Source organism: Chlorocebus sabaeus, chromosome 6, assembly GCF_047675955.1.
Source record: "Chlorocebus sabaeus isolate Y175 chromosome 6, mChlSab1.0.hap1, whole genome shotgun sequence".
In the NCBI taxonomy this organism is placed as follows: domain Eukaryota; kingdom Metazoa; phylum Chordata; class Mammalia; order Primates; family Cercopithecidae; genus Chlorocebus; species Chlorocebus sabaeus.
Genome location: NC_132909.1, coordinates 53,088,502 through 53,098,146, shown reverse-complemented (window position 1 = coordinate 53,098,146; position 9,645 = coordinate 53,088,502). Strand labels below are relative to the sequence as shown.

Genomic DNA, 9,645 nt, shown 5'->3' with positions numbered 1-9,645 from the left:
CCCAGCACTTTGGGAGGACAAGGCAGGTGGATCACGAGGTCAAGAGATCAAGACCATCCTGGTCAACATGGTGAAACCCCGTCTCTACTAAAAATACAAAAATTAGCTGGGTGTGATGGTGCATGCCTGTAGTAGTAGCTGCAGTCCCAGCTATTTGGGAGGCTGAGTCAGGAGAATCGCTTGAACCCAGGAGGTGGAGGTTGCAGTGAGCAGAGATTGTGCCACTGCACTCCAGGTTGGCGACAGAGCAAGACTCCACCTCCAAAATAAATAAATAAAAGAATAAGGAAGCTGGCCACGATGGTTTATGCCTGTAATCCCAGCACTTTGGGAGGCCGAGGTAGGTGGATCACCTGAGTTCAGGAGTTCCAGATCCGCCTGTCCAATATGGTGAAACCCCATCTCCACTAAAAACACAAAAAATTAGACAGGCATGGTGGCACACCCCTGTAATCTCAGCTACTCAGAAAGCTGAGGCAGGAGAATCACGAACCCGGGAGGCAGAGGTTGCAGTGAGCTGAGATCGTGCCATTACACTCCAGCCTCGACAACAAGAGTAAAATTCTGTCTCAAAAAATATATAAATAAAAATAAAGGGCCAGGCGCAGTGGCTCACGCCTGTAATTCCAGAACTTTGGGAGGCCTGGGCAGGCGGATCACAAGATCAGGAGATCAAGACCATCGTGACCATCATGGTGAAACCCCATCTCTACTAAAAGTACAAAAATTAGCCAGGCATGGTGGGGGACACCTGTAGTCCCAGCTACTCGGGAGGCTGAGGCAGGAGAATTGCTTGAACCCAGGAGGCAGAGGCTGCAGTGAGCTGAGATCCCACCACTGCACTCCAGCCTGAACAACAGAGTGAGCCTCTGTCATAAAATAAAATAAAAAATAAAATAAAATAAATAAAATAAAATAAAGGCCAGGTGCAGTTGCTCATGCCTGTAATCCCAGCACTTTAGGAGGCCAAGGCAGGAGGCTCTTTTGAGGTCAGTGGTTCTAGACCAGCCTGGGCAACACAATGAAAACCCCCATATCTTTTTTTTTTCTTTTTGAGACGGAGTCTCGCTCTGTTGCCCAGGCTGAAGTGCAGTGGTGCGATCTTGGCTAACTGCTATCTCCACCTCCTGGGTTCACACCATTCTCCTGCCTCAGCCTCCTGAGTAGCTGGGACAACAGGTGCCGGCCACCACGCCTGGCTAACTTTTTTGTATTTTTTAGTAGAGACAAGGTTTCACTGTGTTAGCCAGATGGTCTCGATCTCCTAACCTCATGATCTGCCTGCCTCAGCCTCCCAAAGTGCTGGAATTACAGGTGTGAGCCACCACGCCTGGCCCCCCATCTCTATTTTTAAAAATTGTTTTTAAAAGAAGAAATGCAACCATTAAGACTGCAACTATCCCGTGAGCACAAAGCCTTGTCCCTGCCCACTGCGCCGCCTATACACACCTGCTGGCAGTTCACCATGGGTGATGATATTGAGGTGCTTGTAGTTGACAATGGCTCCGGCATGTGCAAGGCCAACTTTGCAGGGGACAATGCCCCCCAGGCCGTCTTCCCCTCCATCGTGGAGCATCCACGCACCAGGGCATTATGGTGGGCATAGGTCAGAGGACTTCTATGTGGGTGAACAGGCCCAAAGCAAAAGAGGCAACCTGACCCTGAAATACCCATCAAGCACAGCATCATCACCAACTGGGACAACATTGAGAAGATCTACCACCACACCTTCTACAATGGGCTGCATGTGGCTCCCAAGGACCACCCAGTCCTGCTGACTGAGGCCCCCCTGAACTCCAAGGCCAACCATGAGAAGATGACCCAGATCATGTCTAAGATCTTCTACACCCCATCCATGTACATAGCCATCCAGGCACTGCTGTCCCTGCACATGGCCTCCAGCTTCTCCCTGAAGAAGAGATTCCAGCTGCCCGACGGCCAGGTCATCACCATCGGCAACGAGGGGTCCCTGCTGTCCCTAGGCACTCTTCCAGTCTTCCTTCCTGGGCATGGAATCCTGTGGCATCCGTGAAACTACCTTCAACTCCATCATGAAATGTGACATGGACATCTGCAAAGACCAGTATGCCAACCCAGTGCTGTCCAGCGACACCACCATGTACCCTGGCATTGCTAACAGGATGGAGATCACCACCACAGCTCCCAGCATGAAGAAGATCAACATCGTTGCTCCTCCTGAGCACAAATATTCTGTATGGATCAGTGGCTCCATCTTGGTCTCGCTGTTCCCCTTCCAGCAGATGTGGATCAGCAAGCAAGAATACCAGGAGTCCGGCCTCTGCATTGTCCACCCTACTGCCAATAGTTCTAGGCAGACGGTGACTTACATTATAACCTTTCTTGACAAAAACCTAACTTATGCAGAAAATAAGGTGAGATTGGCAATTTTTTTTTTTTTTTTTTTTGGCTTAAGATTTAAAACCTGGAATGGTGAAGGTGACAGCAGTTAGTTGGAGCAAGGAATCCCAAATGTTCTACAATGCAGCTGAGGACTTGATTATACATTGTTCTTTCTTTTAATAGTCATTCCAAATATTGGGAGGGGCATTCTCTTTTTTTTGTTTTGTTTTTTTGTTTTTTTGAGACAGAGTCTCGCTCTGTCACCCAGACTGGAGTGCAGTGGTACAACATCGGCACACTGCACCTCCGCCTCCCAGGTTCAAGCGATTCTTCTGCCTCAGCCTCCCAAGTAGCTGGGATTACAGGTGCACCACCACATCCAGCTAATTTTTGTATTTTTAGTAGAGATGGGGTTTCCCCATAGTGGCAAGGATGGTCTCGAACTCCTGACCTCATGATCCACCTGCCTCAGACTCCCATATTGGCATTACAGGCGTGAGCCACTGCGCCCGGCTGGGAGGTGCATTTTTACAGGAAGTCCCTTGCCCTCCCAAAAGCCACCCCACTTCTAAGGAGAATGCCCAGTCCTCTCCCAAGTTCACATGGGGTGGTGATAGCATTGCTTTCATGTAAATTATATAATGCAATTTATAAAAAAATCTTTGCCTTTATATTTTTATTTTGTTTAATTTTGAATGATCAGCCATCATGGCCCCCCTTTTTTGCCCCCCAACTTGAGATGTAGAAAGGCTTTTGGTCTCCCTGGGAGCGGGTGGAGGAATGGAGGCAGCCCGGGCTTACCTGTACACTGACTTGACATGTTGAATGAAAACGTACACCTTAAAAAAAAAAAAAGTAAAGAAAAGAAATGCTAGGTAGACCCATGGTATGACCAATTGTCAATGGCACTAGAGAGGATGATCTAAAAGCATCTATTAATAATCCCTCATGACAGCCAGGGGAGGTGGCAGAGGTTGCAGTGAGCAGAGGTTGCACCCCTGGACTCCAGCCTGAGTGAGAGAGCGAGACTCCATCTCAAAACAAAAACAAAAAATCACCAAATTTTGCAGAATCTGGATTTTATGGAAAAACAAAAAACAAAAGCAAACCTTATCTTGGCAGTTAAAGACAAACTCACTGTTAAATGAACGTATAATGCAAATGAGAAAGTGTTTACAGCCGCAGTCATGAAGAAAGCGCTAATGTATCAAACGTGCGTAACAGAACAAGTAATATATTCAGAAACTCTTTCAAGAACAAATTTAATCATATAAAACCACCACAGAAAACTAAGGGGCCACAAGTCTTATCTGAGAATAGGACACACAGAAAGACAGTTTCATCTTCATGTCATTTCTTTGAATGTACCCCCAAAATGAATTATCTTGTTTGCAACAAGAGTGATACAGAAAGGCTTCCACGGCTGGGCACGGTGGGTCATGCCTGTAATCCCAGCACTTTGGGAGGCTGAGGCGGGCGGGTGGATCACCTGAGGTTGGGAGTTCGAGACCAGCCTGACCAACGTGGAGAAATCCAGTCTCTACTAAAAATACAAAACAATTAGCTGGGCGTGGTGGCACATGCCTGTAATCCTACTCAGGAGGCTGAGGCAGGAGAATCGCTTGAACCTGGAAGGTGGAGATTGCGGTGAGCCAAGATTGTGCCACTGCATTCCAAGGCTGGGTGCCTGCAGAAACCCAGTGGACACATTCAGCTTTCAGCTTATTCCAATCGTGACTGAAGAGGCCTACCCAGGCAGTAAGAGTCCCCTTGAGGCAGCAGCTTAGCTTCAGGTAGAGGAATGCATGATAAAATTATGATAAAGTCTTTCCAAAAGATATAGCTGCCGATAGGTAAAGCCACAAGGCTGCTAATGTCAGGCTGCTGCACTCATTCCATTTCCATTTCTATGTGACCAGCAAAGCCTACTGGGACAGTCCCTTGCTGGTCACTGAATTCCTTGGAGCTGTCAAGCATTCAGTTTCAGAAAGAGATTAGTACTAGGTCCCTATCTGACCTTTTTTTTTTCTTTCTTTCTTTTTCTTAATAGAGGCAGAGTCTTGCTATGTTGCCCCAGGCTGGTTGTGAACTCCTGGGTTCAGGTGATCCTCCCATCTTGGCCTCCCAAAGTGCTGAAAGCCCCTACTTGACATTTCTTTTTTTTTTTTTTTGAGATGGAGCTTTGCTCTTGTCGCCCAGACTGGAGTGCGGTGGCACAATCTCAGCTCACTGTAACCTCCACCTCCTGGGTTCAAACAACTCTCCTGCCTCAGCCTCCTGAGTAACTGGGATTACAGGTGCCCAACACCATGCCTGGCTAATTTTTGTATTTTTAGTAGAGATGGGGTTTTGCCATGTTGGCCAGGCTGGTCTTGAATTCCTGCCCGGGCCTCCCAAGTAGCTGGGATTACAGGCATGCACCACAACACCCGGCTTATTTTGTATTTTTAGTAGAGACAGGGTTTCACCATATTGATCAGGCTGGACTTGAACTCCTGACCTCCAGTGATCCACCCACCTCAGCCTCCCAAAGTGCTGGGATTAAAGGTGTGAGCCACCATGCCAGGCCCCCTACCTGACCTTTTAAATAAGGGACATGCTTCGTGGCTCCACCAGGCAGATATTATGGCATGTGAAATATCTAAGGAATTTGAAATTCACAGCAATTCACAATGTACAAAAGAAGCCTTATGAATGAACAAAGGTGATTCCACTTGATTTACAAGCAGGTTTCTCTCCACCGAGTTTCTACACCTTCTATAAGGTATGAAAAGTTTTTAAAAGCCCTGCCACATTCCTTTTTTCCTCTTACTTTTGAGTCAACTTTTTCTTGAGACAGGTTTTCATTCTGTTACTCAGGCTGGAGTGCACTGGCACAACCTCGGCTCACTGCAACCTCCGCCTCTTGGGTTCAAGTGATCCTCCCACCTCAGCCTCCTCAGTAGCTGGGACTACAGACACACACTACCCTGCCCAGCTAATTTTTGTACTTTTGTAGAGATGAGGTTTTACCATGTTGCCCAGGCTGGTCTCGAACTCCTGGGCTCGAGTGATCTGCCCACCTCAGCCTCCCAAAGTGCTGGGATTACAGGTTAGCCACTGCACCCGGCCCACATTTCCTTATGATGGGGTTTCAATCCACTCTAAGCTCTTCCATGTTGTGCAAGATCACCTTCTTTGATTTCATACTACAAGAAACCTCTTCTTTATATTATTTTTTCTCACTTGATATAAGTTCTTTCACCAGATGAGTTCGGATGCTTTAAGGGATAATAAAATGGTTTTTCACGTGCCTTAGATTCACTGAAATGGTCTACTGCGTGATTTCTCATGTTTAGCAGACCAAAGACTAAAAGGAGGCCAGGTGTGGTGGCTCACGCCTGTAATCCCAGCACTTCGCGAAGCTGAGGTGGGCGGATCACTTCAGACCAGGAGTTGGAGACCACACTGACCAACATGATGAAACCCCAGGTCTACTAAAAATACAAAAATTAGCCGAGCATGGTGGTACGTGCCTGATCCTAGCTACTCCAGAGGCTGAGACAGGAGAATCACTTGAACCCAGGAGGCAGAGGTTGCAGTGAGCCAAGATCATGCCATTGCACTCAAGCCTGGGCAACAGAGAAAGACGTGTCTCAAACACACACACACACACTACACAGACAGAAAACACTTCATTCCTTACATTCATAAGGTTTCTCTCCATTGTAACTCTGAACATGAATATTAAAGACTATGGAATACCTAAAGGTTTTCTCACATTCTTCACTGCATTATTTTGCTAGAGTTGACCAAAAAAAATGAACCCCACACATTGGATGGCTTAAACAACAGAAATTTATTTGCTTATAATTTTGGAGGCTGGAAGTCCAGGATCGAAGTGTAGATAAGGATGATTTCCTCTATAATGAGCCTTAAAAGAAGCATTTCCTCCAGGAATCTCTCCTTGCCTTGCAGGTAACCATTTCTGGTCACCTCACATAAACATCTGTTCCTGCTACCCCGGTATCTCTTTCACTTCTTATAAGGAAACCAGTCATATTGAATGAGGGCCCCATTCTAACTGCCTCATTTTAAAATCACCTCTTTAAAAAACCACATCTCCAAATACCACCACATCTCCAAATACCATCCCTTGAGGTCCTAGGGATGAAAGCCTTAATCTGTTAATGGGTGGATGGGACATGGGACATAATCCAGAACAGTGGTACCCTAACTTTTTGGCACCAGGGACCAGTTTTGTGGAAGACATTTTTCCCACGGACTAGAGTTGGGGATTAACCTGTTCCAGTTCAGATCATCAGGCATTAGATTCTCATAAGGAGTGCGCAACCTAGATCCCCTGCATGTGCAGTTCACAATAGAGTTCATGCTCCTATGAGAATCTAATGTCGCTGCTGATCTGAAGAAAGTGGAGCTCAGGCAGTAATATTTGCTCATCCTACATTCACCTCCTGCTGTGCGGCCTGGATCCTAATAGGCCATAGACCAGTACCAGTCCATGGCCCAGGGGTCTGGGGACCCTTGATCTAGGCCATTCCACTTATTATATTCATCAAGTTCTTCTCCAGCATACAATGGTGTATGATTAAAGCTTGTGGAACATAAAAAGGTTTTGCCACACTTCTTGAATTCATAGTTTCTCTTCAGTTTGTGTTCTAAAATGTTTATCAAGGACTGAGTAGCAGGCAAAGGCTTTCCCACATTCCTTACATCAATACGGCTTCTCTCCACTGAGAATCCTGACATATACCTTGATATGCTTGAGGAATAAGTGAAGATTTTCCACATTCCTTATAAACATAGGTTTTCTCCTAGTGAGAGTTTTGTGGTATCTGTCCTAAGGAGTAAATGAAGCCTTTCCCATATTTTCCATATACGCAGGGTTTCCTGCCACTGTGAATTCTTTTTTTTTTTTGAGACGGAGTCTCGCTCTGTCGCCCAGGCTGGAGTGCTGTGGCCGGATCTCAGCTCACTGCAAGCTCCGCCTCCCTGGTTCCCGCCATTCTCCTGCCTCAGCCTCCCGAGTAGCTGGGACTACAGGCGCCCGCCACCTCGCCCGGCTAGTTTTTTGTATTTTTTAGTGGAGACGGGGTTTCACCGTGTTAGCCAGGATGGTCTCGATCTCCTGACCTCGTGATCCGCCCGTCTCGGCCTCCCAAAGTGCTGGGATTACAGGCTTGAGCCACCGCGCCCGGCCGCCACTGTGAATTCTTACAAGTTCATTGTGACGTGAGATAATAAAGAAGTGGTTCCAGATTCCCAACTCTCATAGCATTTTTCTACAATGTGACTTTGTTCACATCTTTCAGGTAAATGGGAACAACAGAGAGCTTTCCCACAATCCTAACATTGATAAGCTTTCTCTCCAGTGTGAGTTCTTTAATGATATGGAAAGGGACTTTAAGAATTGAAGAATTGGCTGGGTGTGGTGACTCATGCCTGTAATCTCAGCACTTTGGGAGGTCAAACCGGGTGGATCACTGGAGGTCAGGAGTTCGAGACAAGCCTGACCAACATGGAGAATCCCTGCCTCTTCTAAAAATACAAAATTAGCCAGGCGTGGTGGTACATGACTGTAATCCCAGCTACTTGGAAGGCTGAGGCAGAAGAATCACTTGAACCCTGGGGGGCGGAGGTTGTGGTGAGTTAAGATTGATTGAGCCACTGCACTCCAGCCTGGGCAACAAGAGCAAAACTCCATCTCAAAAAAAAAAAAAATTTCAAGAATTTATCATACTACTTACATTCACAGGATTTATTTACAGTGAGTTCACATACTTGAAATGAATTTAAATAACTGTAGGTTTTTCAACATCGCTTTACATTTTTAGGGTTTTTCTCCAGTGAGTTTGTATGTGGATATTAAAAAGGAAAGATTATACGGCCGGGCGCGGTGGCTCAAGCCTGTAATCCCAGCACTTTGGGAGGCCGAGACGGGCGGATCACGAGGTCAGGAGATCGATACCATCCTGGCTAACACGGTGAAACCCCGTCTCTACTAAAAAATACAAAAAAAAAAACCTAGCCGGGCGAGGTGGCGGGCGCCTGTAGTCCCAGCTACTCCGGAGGCTGAGGCAGGAGAATGGCGTAAACCCGGGAGGCGGAGCTTGCAGTGAGCTGAGATCCGGCCACTGCACTCCAGCCCGGGCTACAGAGCAAGACTCCGTCTCAAAAAAAAAAAAAAAAAAAAAAAAAAAAAGATTATACAAATCCTTTCCAACATTTCTTATGCTGAAAGGGCATCTCTCCGGAGTAAATTCTCACACATTCAATAAGGTTTGAGTAACTAACTAGTGATGGCTTCTCAATATTCCTCACATTCATAGGGTTCTGTTCACCATGAGTTCATGTTCAAGAAGGGCTGAGCATCGATTTTTTTTTTTTTTTTTTTTGAGACAGAGTCTCACACTGTCACCCAGCCTGGAGTGCAGTGACGAGGTCTCAGCTCACTGCAAGCTCCACCTCCCGGGTTCACGTCATTCTCCTGCCTCAGCCTCCTGAGTAGCTGGGACTACAGGTGCCCACCACCATGCCCAGCTAATTTTTTTTGTAATTTTAGTAGAGACGGTGTTTCACCGTGTTGGCCAGGATGGTCTCAATCTCCTGACCTTGTGATCTACCTGCCTCAGCCTCCCAAAGTGCTGGGATTACAGGTATGAGCCACCATGCCCGGCCTTTTTTTTCTTTTTTTGAGAGTGTCTCACTGTTGCCCAGGCTGGAGTGCAGTGTCACAATCTCAGCTCACTGCAACCTCCACCTCCTGGATTCCAGCGATTCAGTCTGGTCACAAACTCCCAACCTCAGGTGATCCGCCTGCCTTGGCCTCCCAAAATGCTGGGATTACAGGCATTAGCCACCGCACCCAGAATTTTAGTCAGAGCTTCAGTGACCTGCAGGAAGGGAAATATCCAACTCCAGCCAACTCTATACATCCTGACCCAACTAAAGGGTGGGAAAAACTACGAAGTTCACAGTGCAGAGGCACAGACTCACTAAAAGAGTGACATCTATCCCTGGACAATAGAACACTGCCCCTCTCCCCACAGCTTACCACCATTACTAGAGGCCTGCTTACAGCAGTTCCTCTTATCCAGTATGCCATGTCCAGCTAAGGAAAAATTACAAGCATACTAAAAGGCAAAAGTTAGTTTAAAGAGAAAGAGTAAGAACCAGAACCAGACATAGCAGGATTGCTGAAATTATCAGACTGGGAATTTAAAACAATTATGATTGATATGCCCTGGGTTCTACTGGATAAAGCAGACAGCATCCAAGAACAGA

The 9,645-nt window shown here is 46.7% G+C and overlaps 1 pseudogene; it reads left to right on the top strand.

Annotated features, from left to right (window-relative positions):
- Nucleotides 1-1,458: 1,458 nt before the first annotated feature.
- On the top strand, nt 1,459-8,118 carry LOC140711915 (actin, cytoplasmic 1-like; annotated as a pseudogene).
- Nucleotides 8,119-9,645: the final 1,527 nt, after the last annotated feature.